Genomic DNA, 16,089 nt, shown 5'->3' on the forward strand with positions numbered 1-16,089 from the left:
CCAAGTGGGCTTTCTTGGCTACTAATCCATCCACAAAATATCCTTTCCCTCATAGGGTTCTTTTACTTTCTTGGGTTGATTCCCACTCATGGGTTTTGTCAGCTAAGTCAAGTAAGAATACACATGCCTTTCCTTCATCTGTAAAGGATGTGAATCTCCCATGGCACATAGACTCTATCATTTGTTTAGTTGGGTAATCAATACCCTCATAAATTATTTGACATAAATGCCATAAGTTTAGGCCATGGTGAGGGCATTATTGGAGTAGATCCTTGAATCTCTCCATAAGTTTGTAAAAGGGCTCACTAGGCTTTTGCCTAGACTAAAGGATATCACTTCTAAGCTTATTGGTCTTGTGAATTGGGAAAAAATTCTTAAAGAAGACAACTGTGAATTGTTCCCATGAGGTTATGGAATTTTTGGGTAACCCACTTGGTCTTTCAATGCAAAAGTATGAACATAAGCTTAACAGCATCATTAGAAAGCTGTTAGATCTTAATTAGAACACATACCTCTTCAAATTCCCTTAAAAATAGGTATGCAACCTCAAGGTCAGCCCATGGAAGTGGGGCAACATAGTGATGTACTGAGATTTGAGCTCAAAATTATTGCCCTGGGCTTGTGGCAGGACTATGCAGGAAAGTTGGGCTGCTTTAACAGGAAAGAACCTATCTTTCAGAGATTTTTGTGGAGGGTTTTGTTGTTGGTCTCCCATACTGAAAGGTATCAATGAGAGTATACGTATAGGATCCCTACTTGTTGGATTTCTTCTTTGTAACCGATTCATAGTATTACGTACCCACCCATCACTCATACAACAGGAAGTATCCACAACTAGAATAAGACTAGAACAAAAGAATGGAAACTATATTTTATTTATTTATTATTATTTTGGGTTTTTGCGAGCTTACCGAAAGGGATCCGAGGTTGCTCAATTCATGAGGTACTGCTACAAGGAAAAACCTGTCTTTACCATAATATGAGGCTTGGTGACCTCCACCGATACAACTATTATTGCAAGTTGTTCTTCTCAGGAATTCAATAAATGATAAAATAAAAAGAAAATAAAGTACTCCGATTTACCAAAAGAAAGTGAAAAATAACATGGAACTGTCTCCCCAACAACGACGCCAAAAACTTGTTTGAGATTTAAAACTAACCGCAAGCGTACGGATCAATGTAGCTAATGGGTCGAACACAAGGAGAGTAACCACTTTATTTTTATCTTGTTTTAGTAATGCAAAATTGTAACGATTGATTATGATGATCTACTTCTTACTACTGTCTTAACCAACACATCTAGGTAAATTGGAATTGAAATTGCAATAAAAATTGAATGACCTAACCATTCACATCTAACCCTAACCATTCGTCATCTAGGAATTTAAATACTCAAACCATGCAATTAAAAAGCAAATAATTGAAAGTAAAAGTGCTGAAATGTAAAGAAAAGTGCAAATAAAGGGGACAAAACCAGAGAGAGGCACACAAGTAGGTTTCGCTACTTAGCCCGAGGGATGCACCATAAATAATATGAGCTTCCCTACTTGGCCAGAGAGTTACTCTTACAAGGGCTCTACTTAGCTTTAGGGGAAGTGATGCAATATAAATAATGAAAGTAAAAGGATGGTTCCATGGCTAGAAAGGGGCAAAGCCAACACATGCATCTAGCCAAAGACCTTAGGGGAAAGGGAAAGCATCAAAGTAAAAACTAAAAATAAAAGCCTAAATTAAGAATGAATGGGTAGCCAGAAGAGGGAATGAGAGGGGGTGAGAAGGCTTATGTAGAAGCCTACTTACCTGAACTTCAATCCTTGAACTTGAAAACTTGATTGATTTGAGATACTACCAGCCCTAAAAACTAGATCTGTAATAAACCAAATCTGAAATTGCTATACCTGGAGAAAGCAAATCTAGAAGGGAAAAATTGAACTTGAAAGAGATGCTCCACAGCTTGTTCTTGTCACCCAGAACTAAGCCTAAAACTAGAAATTAAAATTATTACACCTTTGAATAACTTGAATAACATAAACCATAAAAATAAAAGACATTGCATTAATGAAATAAAACCAATTACAAAAGTGTTAAAAGTAATAAAAACTAAGAAGAACTAGAACTAGAACTAGAAGGAGAGCACAACTAAAAATTAGAGAATAAGAGAGGAAGAGAAGGACGATTTTTCTAGCTTGGTCGACCCTCTTATATGGGGAATGGGAAGGGAGTAGAGGAGGATGCCCAAGGGAGATCCTCTTGGATGATTTTGATGAGGTGGAGGGGGGAGAATGGAGAGAAAAGGAGAGAAAGTAGGAAAGAAGAGGTCTCCAACAATTTCTTTCCCTTTTTTCCTTTTTTTTTTTTCCTTTTTTCTCTCTCTTTTTCAAACTTGCGCACAACCTTGGACAAGTTCCTATTCTTTTCTTGAAAGATTTGGACAATATTCTAATTTATAAGGAAATTCCATCTGTGCCCCTTGTCTTTAAGTGAGTGGAAAGAATCTTCAATAAAATCTCCTAAAAGATAGGAGAGAGAGTGTAAATTACACAAGGGGGAGGAGAGAGAATGTAACGCCCAATGTGGGTCCCTCCATCCTTGTTGGCATCTTGAAATATTCCTTATACCCCTGGAACAACTGCATACAGGCTGGTTCTGCATCTCGGTTTAGTTCTGGTCCATTATTCTTTATCTGGCCCGAAAAGAATAATCGCGTGTACGGTTGCCCAAACGAATGTGTACTTTTAATGCAACACATCCATCTTCCTCAGAATTTTGTCCTCTTCATAGCCATAAAAATAAATGGACCTCTTTACGTGTAAAAATGGAGATATGGCACTCAATAGTCCTTAAGGCCTTTAAAATACAATATCTGCAAAAAGAGAGTAAAACCCAAGGTAGCTCCATTCTAAATATGTAAAATGTATGCTTTACTACCTAAAATTTCACACATAAATGTGCTCGTCAATAGTAAGCCAACTCTCTCTCATTAGAGACCATCAGAATGTTGGCCAACTCAGCCATGCCGAAGGAGATATCGACCCCCTCCACCCTTGAGGTGATCCTCATTTGCTAAGTGTCGTAATTCGCACATCGCAAATTGCAATAAAAGAGCCTCACAAGCCTTGGGTAGTACTTCATATTCAGTTTTAGGATACAATACCACCCAATGGCTTTGAAGCGTTGGCGGAGGCAAAATTGACGAAAATCCCTTGTCCTCACATACTTCCCAAGATCGACATTCCTATACTCGAACTTCTCCCAACAGTCTTGCTCCTCCACAGAGCGAAATAGCCGGTTGTCATATTGTTCTTCCTTGGGAATGACCAATTGTGCGACACCACGGAGGGGATGAACACAATGACTAGACATGGTTGCAACACAAATTTCTAAGTTTAAGAAGAACAAAACCTAAGTTAGGGAGAATGCCAAAAACCACAAAGAAAATCTAAAAACCTAGGTTAGAGAAGAAGGCCTCACCTTCGATGCATGTACGGAGGCAATCAGATGTAAAATCACAAGCACAAGGTAGGGGATGGCAGGGGAGATCTTCCTTGGCTGTTTCCTCACTTTCTACAATAGGCAGGGTAGGGTTTTGTGAGAGAAACCTCAATCCTGAGCCTATATATATAGTGTTTGGGTCCATCGGAAACACTGGACCTGAATTCGATGAGTGTTTCTGGTGAACAAAAATTTCCAAAATTTCTCTCTGTTTTGGTCATCGAAAATATGACTGATATTTTCGGTGAACCAATCCATATTCTCGGTGAAAACTCCCTGTTTTCGATGAACTATTTTGGGAATGGAATATTATTTTTTATTTTTTTTATTATAAAATTTGCTTCTGTAATTAGGGATTCTCTTCCTAATACATATGTGATCGGACTTCGATACTTGGTGGACCCCACCTATGCATGCTCTAACCCTAAATTACTCCTCACATAGGCATGTGGGACCCACTATGCATGTTGACCTTAACGTGCTCACTATCTATGTATATGTGACTAATTGGGATTCCTTAGTAGGAATCATGTCGCGCAAGAATACCCGTTCTCGATCTAATGCGTCGCCTCCTGCTTCCCCTATGTGGAACCGAGGTAGACCATGCAGTGTACCACCGGCCCTCCCGTCCTCATGGCACAAGATGTTCCAACATAATGGGAAACATAATGCATAAGGTGGAAGAGAGGCAAACTCAATTCATGGCCGGGATTGATACCTGGATCCAAACGGCCATTGGAGCCCAGAATGCACCCCCTGCACCCCCTACTCCACCGATACCAGCCCAGGTGCCAGCTAGCTCAGCCACCCTTCAGACATCCAATGGGATTCAAGGGCAAGTGCATGGACATGTGCAAGAGCAGTTTCAAGGATAAGTACCCAGGCAAGTGCAAGGACAGGCCCAAGTACAAGTAGAAGGTTGGACAGACCTAACCAAAATGATGTAGAAGTTCCAAAGGTTGAGGCCCCATATTTCTCCAATGTAAGCCATGATCAGTTGCTTCTCTCAAGATGGATTGGGGGTATAGAAAAAGTCTTCAAGTTGATGGGCTAAAGTGATGAACTGAAAATAATATGTGTCGGCTACCAATTGCAAAATGAAGCCGATGCTTGGTGGAGGGCTACTGAGCCCATTATGAGAGCAACCAACCCCACCCCCACTTAGGAAAACTTCAAGGAGACCTTCTTTGGGAACTATTTCCCTAAGAGCTTTCGGGATAAGAGAAAGAGTGAGTTCTCCAATTTAGTTTAAGGATCCCGATTAGTGCTAGAGTACCAACAGAGGTACGAGGAGTTGTACTACTTTGCTCTGGAGCACATTTAAAATGATAGGTCCAAAGCTAGGAAGTTTGAAATGGGGTTGAGGCCATGCATCAGTTCTATTATGGTTGGGTTGAAGCTACAAACATATGCTGAAGTGGTCCAAGTGGCCAAGTCTATTGAGGACCAACATAGGGACAATTTCTCAGCTCAACAAGGAATGGGGAAGAGGCCAATGGTGTCCTGTGATTCCAAGGGAGCTAGCAAGCACTCAAGAGGCCCTTATATCAACCCGACTCCAGTCCAATTAAGATGGCCAGTAGCAAGTCAAGCCTCCCAACCCTCCTACTCTAGTGGTATGTCTCAATCTATGGGTTCAAACCCTAGGTGCTTCCATTGTGACCAGCTAGGTCACCTAGCCAAAAGATGCCCCCACTGAAGACCGGGCGATCAACCATATACCTTGTCACTTAGGCCCCAGTAGGCTTATGCAGCCAACCGGCCAGCCTAAACATCATAGGGCCAAAGACCACAAGGAAGGGTATTTGCTATGACCACAGAAGATGCAGAAGCTACCCCGGGAGTGGTGATAGGTACATTGTTGATATCATTTTTGCCTACACATGTTTTATTTAACTCAGGGGCATCCCATTTGTTTGTGTCACCGACATTCGCGAAGAAGATGGGAATTCCACCCAAGAGCTTGACCTAGTGTTCAGTAGTGAGTACACCCACAGAGAGTGTGGTGGGTTTGAATTATTTTTACGAACCATGTCCAGTGACCATAAATGGACATGACTTGAATGCACACTTGATCGAGTTGGATATAACCAATTTTGATGTAATTCTAGGGATGGACTGGTTGTCCACTTATAGAGTCAGTGTGCTATGTGTAGAAAAGGTAATAATTTTCAGACCCCGTGATGAGGGAGAGTTTACTTTTGTGGGGGAGAAGCCAAAGAAACACAAGAAGATCATTGTCTCCGCACTTCAGATGAAGAAGTTACTAGATCAAGGGTGTCAAGCCTACTTGGCATCAGTGACAGATGCTGAGATAGCGGTCAAACCATTGACCAAATTGGATGTGGTAAGGGAATTTCCTGATGTATTTCTAGATGATTTAACAGGATTGCCCCAGGACCGACTGACAAAGTTTGTTATAGACCTACTCCCCAGCTCAGCACCAGTGTCAAAAACTCCTTACCACATGGCCCCCATAGAACTGAAGGAATTATAGGTGCAACTTCAGGACCTTCTGAAGAAGAGATTCATTAGACCTAGTGTTTCTCCTTGGGGAGCACCGATATTGTTCATCAAGAAGAAGGATGGAAGTATAAGGTTATGTATTGATTAACGGGAGCTTAACAAGCTAACCATCAAGAACTGATACCCCTTGCCAAGGATTGATGATTTGTTCGATCAACTACAAGGTGCTAAGGTATTCTAAAAATTGACCTTAGATTGGGCTACCACCAGCTCAGAATCAAGGATAGTGATGGAAGCAAAACAGCTCTCAGATCTTGGTATGGACATTATGAGTTCTTGGTGATGTCATTTGGACTAACCAATGCACCGGCTGCATTTATGGACTTGATGAACTGGGTATTTCAGGATGTCTTAGACAAGTTTGTAATTGTGTTCATTGATGACATCTTGGTATATTCTAAGAGTATAGAGGAATATGTTATTCACCTAAGGCTAGTACTGCAACGTCAGAGAGAAAAGCAACTTTACACCAAATTCAACAAGCGTGAGTTTTGGGTCTCACAAGTGGCATTCCTGGGCCATATTGTCTCAGATAAGAATATAGAGGTTGACCCAGGCAAGGTGAAGGCAGTTCTATAGTGGGACACCCCCAAGAATGTGGCAAACATTCGTAGTTTTCTGGGATTGACCAGATACTACAAAAGGTTTATTGAGAACTTCTCCTACATTTCTGCACCAATGACCCGACTCACACATAAGGGAGTGAAATTTGAGTGGCCCGATGCTTATGAGAAGAGCTTCAAGGAGCTAAGGCAAAGGTTGTATCAGCTCCAGTTTTGACTATTTCGACCGGCATCGGTGGTATGGTTGTGTATAGTGTGCCTCCAAGCTGGGATTAGGTTGTGTGTTGATGTAGCATAGGAAGGTCATTACCTATGCATCCCACTAGTTGAAGGACTATGAGAAAAACTACCCCACCCATAACTTGGAATTGGCAGTAGTAATTTTTGCCTTGAAAATTTGGAGGCATTACTTGTATGGTGAGAAGAGTGAGATATACAGTGACCACAAGAACCTCAAGTACTTCTTCACCCAAAAAGAGCTCAACATGAGGCAGAGACGTTGGTTAAAATTGATGAAAGATTATGACTGTACTATTCACTATCACCTAGGGAAGGCCAATGTAATAGTCGATGCACTTAGTTGGAAATCTTAGTCACTGACTCTTGCATCCTTGACTACCAATGAGCATTTATCTCATAGAAGAGGCCAGGAAGCTAGATTTGGAATTACTAGTGGAAGGTGTCACCTTGTCACTATCGGCATTGGTGGTACAACCCAGTCTAGTAGATAGAATTACTGCAGCTCAGGAAACTAATGCAAAGTTGTAGAAATTGATAGCTAACTGCAAGGAAGGAAACAATAAGGACCCGGATTTCTCTTTAACTAAAGGGAGGGTTCTTAAGTTCAAAGGGAGATTATGTGTGCCTAGTGGTGGTGAATTGAGAGATACTATTTTGAGAGAACCACACAGCTCTCCATACTCCATTCACCCCAACAACACTAGAATGTATAAGGATCTAAAAGGTTCCTACTAGTGAAAAGGAATGACGAATGATGTGGCCATGCATGTTGCAAGGTGCCTCACATGCTAGCAAGTTAAGGCTGAAAGACAAAGGCCCTATGGTTTATTACAGTCACTACCTATTCTGGAGTGGAAATGAGAGAATAATACCATGGACTTCGTCATCAGGTTATCCCGCACCAGCAAGGGTATGGATGCTATTTGGGTAGTGGTGGACTACTTGACCAAGGTAGTTCACTTCATCCCAATTAAGGTGACTTTCTCTATGGACAAGTTGGCCAAGTTGTACATTGACAACATCATCCAATTGCATGGTGTACCTATTAGCATCATCTTCGATCGAAATCCTAGATTCACTTCCAAGTTTTGGACATGTGTACAGAAGGCTATATGCACACAATCGAATTTCAACATGGTATTTCACCCACAGACAGATGGATAGTCAGAGAGGACCATCCAGACCTTAGAGGACCTACTTCAAGCATGTGCCTTGGACATGAGTTACAGTTGGAATGAGCACATCTCTCTTATTGAGTTCTCCTACAACAACAGCTACTAGGCCACCATCAGATGTCTACGATCAAGGTATAGTATGGTAGGAAATTCCGGACTCCTTTGTATTGGGACGAAGTTGGTGAACAACACATTCTAGGTCCAAACTTGATACATGCCACTAGTGAGAAGGTGAATGTGATCAAAGAAAGAATCAAGGTAGCTCAGTCCAGACAAAAGAGTTATATAGATATCAGGAGGAAGCATCTAGAGTTTGGGGTTAGAGACAAGGTATTCTTGAGGATCTCCCTAGTCAAAGGGGTAATGCAGTTCGGAAAGAAGGGAAAGCTAAGTCCTAGATTTATGGGACCGTATGATGTATTAGAGAGGATTGGACTGGTGGCCTACAAGATAGCTTTACCACCAGAGTTGGAGGGTACACATGATGTCTTCCATATATCCATGCTGAGGAAGTAAAATCTTGACCCCGCTCACATCTTGACTTATATACCACGTGAGTTGGACGAGGATTTTGCCTACATGGAGTATCCGAAGAAGATTGTTGACCGGAAAGACCATACTCTCCGCATTCACACTGTTTCCTTTGTCAAGGTGAAATGGATGAATCACCCAGAACAAGAAACATACTAGGAACAGGAAGATGAAATGAAGAGGCGGTACCCCGGATTGTTTGATTTATTAGGTACGTTCAATTTCGAGGACAAAATTTTTATAAGGTGGGGGGAATGTTACACCCGTGCCCTAACCCGGTCTAATTTGAAATGTTGTGATAGGTCTCAGACTAGAATTAGAAAGTACCTTCGGGTTTTGGCTTATAGCTGCCCATTGTAAAAGGGGGAGAGATGACCCCACTTGCTCGTGTGTTGCTTGGAAATCCAACTGGAGGGGATTCAAGCCTTCCAATCACAGATAGTAAATGACCCGACACTCTACCCTTGAATCCCAACACACACCAAAACTGCCGGAAGGCCATGTGCACAGCCTAGGGTAACTACCCGTGTAAGACCAACTTGTGGACAACAAGCAGTCAAGACAACAAACTGTGTTGACCACCAGAAATATGCCACTAGAAGCACCTGGGCTTGAATCTAGTGGGTTGAATCCAGTGGCCACCCATGTTACTGAACTGGTTCCGATGCCAATGGACCCCACCTCCCGCATCGGGAACAATTCCGAATGAGCACATGCACCCTCCCATACTTTCTCCATGACTTGTGTTTCTTATAAGTTCAAGGAGACGAACCCGCGTGTCCCAAAGGTTGGATTAACCTACTTGGACTGGACTAGGACCAACCAAACAGGCCTTAAGGACCTAACTTGATATAAATAGGAGAGGTAAGTTCATTTCTCACCTCTCACTTGAACAAAACATGGGAGACAGAAAGAAGATGAGAAAAGGGAAGAGAAAGTAAGAAAAAGAAGAGGAAGAAGGAGTTTGGAGCTCACCTTGGTGCCGGCTGCCCGCATCATTGCCTGAATCCTTACCGGAGGTAGGTTCCACTTCTCCAACATTCTCTCTCTTCATTTTGACCTAGGATAGTTGTACAAGAGGTGATCATTACCCCGGCACCTCCCAGAGATCGCAAAACGATCATTTCACATCCCCGGTGTGATTACCGAGCTCAAACCAAGTCTTGTGAACTCCGGCAACACTTGTGATCAAATGATCATCTAGGGTTTTGATCATTTGAGCAATGTATCTCCCAAATGGCCCGATGGAATCAAGATTTCTTTAGCTTAAAATGATGCTAGGAACACCCCTACAAACTCCACAGAATAAATCCCGATGATCTGACCCGAGTCAGAAAGCCCCAATTGACACGGGCACCTTTTTGTGTTTCCACCATAAAAAACCACCGGAAATACCTGGGGCTGAATTCAGTGGGTTATTTTCGGTGAATAGGAAGCTCTTATGAGCTCTCTGTTTGCTCCATCGGATTCCCATTTGATGAATCCGATGGATTTTTACTCTGTTTCCAGTGACTGAATCCGATAACCTATACTGTCCAGGTTGGACAGTGTCTAACTCTTTTTGGGCTAAACCCTATGGTTTCTCCCTGATGGTCCTAACACGCAATAACACCTAATTGCCTTTTCTATCTAGGATAGAGACGTACACGTACCTCAAGGCCAGAATTGAATTGAACACTAGGTGGCCGTACTTGGAACCCGATCCGTTTGAACTTAAACAAGGTGAGGGATGGTTCACTTTTATTTTGGGTTTGTTTAATTATTATAGAACTGCTCGCATGTGTAGGATTTTCATATGATTATTTAAATTGCTTAAATGATGATGATGTTCTATAACATGTTATATTTTGATGGAAATGATATGAGATGTAGGTTGTGAAATGGAATCCAGTGTGGCTAAGGTGGTACCAGTATCGTGATTGTCGTATATTTGTTGCATTCATACATTGATTATATGTATTAGAATTAGTTGTAGTCACGGATTACACTTTGTGGCCGATGTGTTCCTGATATTGTATACTCTGAGACTACATTTGGAAATGGATACGCTTCATGGCCGATGGGAATCCTGGTGTTGCATAGTCCTTACTCAACTGCTATGCATGCTAGATAGGTATATAGTCGTGGGTTACACCTTGTGGTCTATGTGTTCACGGTATTGTGTACCCTGGGACTATACTTGGAAATGGACCTGCTTCGTGGCCGATGGTGATCCCGATGTTGTGTGGTCCATACTAATTGTATCATTATGAAAGGCATGTAGGATATTGTAGTTAGGTGACATTCCCCATGCTACGTCTCATTGCCATTAGGGGGTAACGTGTTGGATAACCCAATAGTGGTATGTTCGATGAACCTTCCCGAAATGCCACACCTACGGTACAATGTGATTGTGGCCGGAGGTGGAAACTTGTCCGGCGTGGTCGATGGTGATATCGGTGCCATGACTACCAGGAGGGGGTTATCAGGCATTTGCTACATGACTAGTGGTCGCATCCTAGGCTCTATAGGCTTCTAATCATGGCTAGGGTTTGTATCGCTATTTAGTCGATGGCGGTTCCGAGACCAAGGATACAACCTAATGTGCCATAGTAGCATTACCAGACTTAGTTGTATTGTTAGGTGGATTAATAATCAAATGGATTGCATCATTCGCATTATGGACTAGGTGTTTAATTTCTGTATTCATGTCATCATGAAATATTATATATGTGAATGCTTATGCTTGATTGTGCATGTCCCCCTTTTAGATGATGATGCAGGTACAATCGTGCCTATGGCTTGTGACTCTCTATCCTCCGGACCAAAGTATGGAGTGAGCGATTGGTGGATACCAGAAGTAGGGGAACATGACCAGGACTGTGCTTGCGACTTCTGTGCATACACGGCACCATGAGATGCTTAGTGTATTTTTGTTATTCTAATACAAAATTATGGATGGTATACTTTTGGACTTATTAATTATAAGTCATGGATAATTGTAATGGAATAACTTGGTTATGTATATATATGATATCACTAGATGTTCTCCATTTTAATTATGATTCCACTATTATACTTTGATTCCGCTGCTATTGGTTGATTTGTGTTGTGAGATTGTTAATGTTAAGGTATTGCTATCAGAGATCCTGGTAGGTTTGTAAGACAAATACGCGTCTTACTCACACCACTGGTATTCCTAATGGTAAGTTGGGCCTACTGAAATTGGGGTGTGATATGGACTCTCTTCTCAGGCCACCTAGAATGGCTTGTATAATGGGGCCAATTTGCTTGTTGGTGTATTCTGGCTTTCAATCATTTGGCTGCCCTTTAGCCATCTTGTCTCCCATTCATAAATCCCCTTGTTGCTGATTCGATTCTATTCGTCCTTCTTGTTTGCCTGATCGGCTTTTGGGTTCCTTAAGGCACCCTGCTTTGATTAGCTCCTCTAGCTCCTTCTTCAGAGCTCGACAGTTATCCCTGTAATACCCGATTTCCTTGTGGAAATGACAATATTTCTTTAGGTCACGTTCTTTTGGTTTGGACAACATCGAATGGAGCAGACGAATTTTTTTATCTTTGATCTCAAGCAACACCTTGGATGACGCTCAGCCCAGCTAAGTGAGGGGCGAGTTCTTAGGGCTGGTGGCTCTTATTCTTTTTATGTCCCGTTTATCGTCCATGTGACTTACTGTTCCCCTTTTCTGTTCTTGGGGTGGTTGGGCCATCTCCTTACATGCTGTCAGATTCTTGTCTATTGTCACGTACTTCTAACATCTGGTTAGGAGCTCTGACAGATTTTCCTAGTAATCCTTGGATAGGGAATCGATTAATTTCTCATGGCTTACTCCCTATTAAAGTTTGCTGAAGGTTGTGGCCACTTCCAAGTCCTGGATGGCTATAGTTACCTCTGTGAAACAAACAACATAGTCATGGAGTGACTTGTCTCAACGCTACCAGACATCGAATAGGTTGTGAGTGGTTTTTTGTTGCTGGATGCTAGTCTTAAATCTGGCGATAAGGCGGCTTCAATTAATCATAGTCGTGGATTGACTGAGACTTCAGAGTCAAATACCATTTCAGTGCCACTCCTTTGAGTGAGGCAGGGAAAACTCGGTAGAGGACTGCGTTTGAACTGCACTGAATGGACATCACCAAGTTGTAATGTCAGAGATGGTCCACTAGGTCAGTCATCCCATCATAGAGAATGAAGGTGTGTGTTTTGAACTTCCTAGGGAGTTTCGCATTTTTTAGTTAAATCAACAGGCAGTTATGTGTATAGATAATCAGTACTCTCGTCACTGATTTTTTCATGTTGGTCACCTTTTCATCCAACTCCGGAATCCGGAGTTCCAAGCTCGTCTCACTATAAGGATGGGTGATATCTATCGGAGCAGGATCTATCTGTGCAACTCCAAAATTCTCAGATTCCTCAGGAGACCAACACCACCCGCACTCATTTCGACGCCTTCATTGTCGTGCCTGATCAGTTGCATCTCCCTGTGGGACCTCATTATCACGGGGTACCTCGGCCATATGGTGTGGGCTTTACTGATGTAGTTCCCATCTGCGTTGGGGTTCAACTCACTCACGGAGTGCCTCGGGGATCCATGTTCTAAAGGACTTTCTTTCCTAGGACTGGCTCTCAGTGGCAGGTCGGCCCTTCTATCATTGTCGCCTCTCGAAGGGTTAGTTGTACTCGTAGGGCTTTGGGCATGTGACTTGGATCCTCGAGCGGACCTACTGGAGTTTGCACTTCCACCAATCGTCCCCTTATGTGCCTTGCCTTGTGAATGCCTGCTGGCAGGCCCTGCGGGTATGGAGGGATGAGGGCTCTTGCGGTGGCCCCCATTAGGGGGCCTGCGCGGCTCACTTCATCTCCCTGTTTGTTAGCTTGTATAGGACTTGGGTGTTGCCAATTGGTAGAGTCCAATCTGTTACATTGATCTGTAGCTTGTCTTGTGGATTGGCCATTGACTGGTGGTACGACGGGTACCTCCCGGGGGCAACGTGGTGTCGAATTGGTGGATGAAACTGGAAAACATGTCATTGGTCTCCAGTAGTTGTAATTACAGGTCATTTACTTGCCCACTCTTGTCAGAATCTCCAAAGCCATAACTAATGTACTTCAATTGGTCCTTCTTACACGACCGCTTTTTCCATGGCACTATAGGCCATAAAGGGCCCATGCCAGCAAGCAAGATGGATAGGCAATAATAGCCAGGTAGAGATGTAATTGCTAGATGTAGACTCAGACGCAAGAATGAGGGGTAATTGCACTCTTACCTCGCCTTACAACTAAGATAAAGATAAATTTTAGGTCAAGCAAGAAAAAAGGTGGTTGGTGGCCCTCCAGGGGTCAGTAGAGCAACTAGTGGTGGGCGAAGCTAGCTGTTGGCCCGCATTTTCCATGTATACTTTTCCTCCCTGCATTGCGGGGGGTGTGAAAGAGCGCCCATTATGCAGATTCATGATTCAAGTAAGTGGCTCTTGCTATTAGTTGCTTCCCACGAACAGCACCAATCTATTGCAGCAAGAAATCATCTTAGGAGGTCTCTGCATCTTGCAAAGGAAAACACACACAAGAGAGTGAGTGTTGGGATGATCCGACAGGGAACTCTCCAATGCCTAAGTCATACCTCTCAGAAAACAAATAATTCCATTAAGAATAGAAAACGGTCGGTCCTTTGGAATGGAGTGTACTTGGGCATTTATACCTGAAGGAAGGTAGTCATCAAGTGACAGTCCCACTTTAGTAACTTCCTCATGTTGGTAGGAGTTTCAAATAGCAAGAGTTGTAATGGGAAGTGAATAAAGAGGACATCCTAGCCATGGGAACTCAGCACATTGGTCAAGTCTCAGGGGATATGGAAAAATATCCTTCCTTTCAAAGAAGATTTGATATTCTGTCAAGAGTCCTTTAGGATGTGTTTGGTTGTATAATTCATTGGAGAGTCTTTCAAGTGAAACATGATTCTCTTTTTTTAAAACTATTTGGTTGTTTTAGGAGTTGCTTCTACTTAGACATAGTAATTCCTTTAAAACACCTATTTAAAGCTAAATGTTGTTCATATAAGAAATAAAGTAAATAGTAAAACTCATTTTCAACACACATAGTTCCACCCCTCTAAATGTTGTTCATATAAGAAATAAGGCAAACAGTTTTCAGGAAGAAATACATAACAGAATTATGGGTAACCAATCAATTTTCCAGAATATCTCAAAAATAAATAAGATTCAACAGATCCACTCTCTATGGAATCAATCTCAAATCAGAAATATAACTCCAACGAATTATACAACCAAACACATCCTTATGGACTAGGATTAGTCCATTTCTCGTAGCTCACGTGTTGGACTTAGTAAGTTGTCACGCCCCGTTCAAATAGAACCAGACCGGTGACCGGGTTCCCTCCAAGTAACCCAAAACCTCTAGGATCCTCAGATATAGTAACCGCAAAACAGCAAGCCACAAGTAACATGAAATAAAGTAATGAAATTCAGCGAAAGTCTTGTCGTATGTAAATACCTATAAATCCTCATAAACTCTTGATACCCAAATTTTTATACACAATATATTTAAATATGGGCCCGTAGGTATGATATTTACACAAGAAATAACAATTTAACTATCAAGAGCACAAAAAGGGTATATACCAAAAGAATAAAAAATGAGAACTATAACTAAAGTCTACTAGTGTTGCCCTGCAACATAGTTATTGCACGGGCAACAGTCATCATGGTCGAATCCTTCTAGGACCCACCAATCCACCACTGAGGTTTCGTCGATGAGACCCCGCATAGGTTCCTCTACCGGGTAGCCTGCACAATCATCTAAAAAAAGTGTGTACAAAAGGGGTGAGTTCACTGGCTCAGTAAATGGAAAGAAAGACACACACAAGCAATTGCAATTCAAATGATACTATATGCATAAGATTCATTTTAACCTATTTTCACCTAAGCATTCATTACTAGGTCATATGTTTCATGCTACTCACAGCCACAGTGCGCGTATGCCCTAGGTACGAGGCTCGTTCCCCATTCCGTGATACGCCCATAGGAATTTTAGAGAAGGCCAACTGTGAACACTCAAAAAAGTAAATCATGGTCAAACCACAACAGAAATGTAAATCGTGGCCAAACCATAGTAGAAAATAAAAGTAGTACGATTGGCCCTCTGAATATGTCACCAAAGTTACCAACTGTCCTAATGATCAGCCGGGCGTACTTCTAACTACCACAATGGTCCACAACCGGTGGTTCCCCCTAATGATAACCTAACACGTAAACCCCCATTGGGAAGGGTCGTAACATGAGGGAATGTGAAATCCTAACCACATGCTCCTATATGAGATAGTACGACTGCATAGTATTTTCGTGTTCTATACCACATTGTACCAATACATTTGTTTCCAAGATGACTACGTCATCTATTCTAGAAATCCCACACATGTCTAGTAAATCATCATCATAATCCATCATTAACAATCCATGCTCATATTAATAGCAAGTAGCAATCATTGAGAATATAAAGATACCACATGTTCATCTCTAAATGCATACAACATAAATCAAGCATATGC

At 42.1% G+C, this 16,089-nt stretch overlaps 1 non-coding gene across 1 annotated transcript; it reads left to right on the forward strand.

Moving 5' to 3' along the window:
• Positions 1 to 239: 239 nt before the first annotated feature.
• LOC122063905 lies at positions 240 to 346 on the forward strand. The gene has a single exon (XR_006135506.1). It is a non-coding gene; the product is annotated as a small nucleolar RNA R71 (small nucleolar RNA).
• The last annotated feature ends 15,743 nt before the right edge of the window (positions 347 to 16,089 follow it).

The sequence above is a fragment of the Macadamia integrifolia genome, unplaced genomic scaffold (genome assembly GCF_013358625.1).
Source record: "Macadamia integrifolia cultivar HAES 741 unplaced genomic scaffold, SCU_Mint_v3 scaffold149, whole genome shotgun sequence".
Classification (NCBI taxonomy): domain Eukaryota; kingdom Viridiplantae; phylum Streptophyta; class Magnoliopsida; order Proteales; family Proteaceae; genus Macadamia; species Macadamia integrifolia.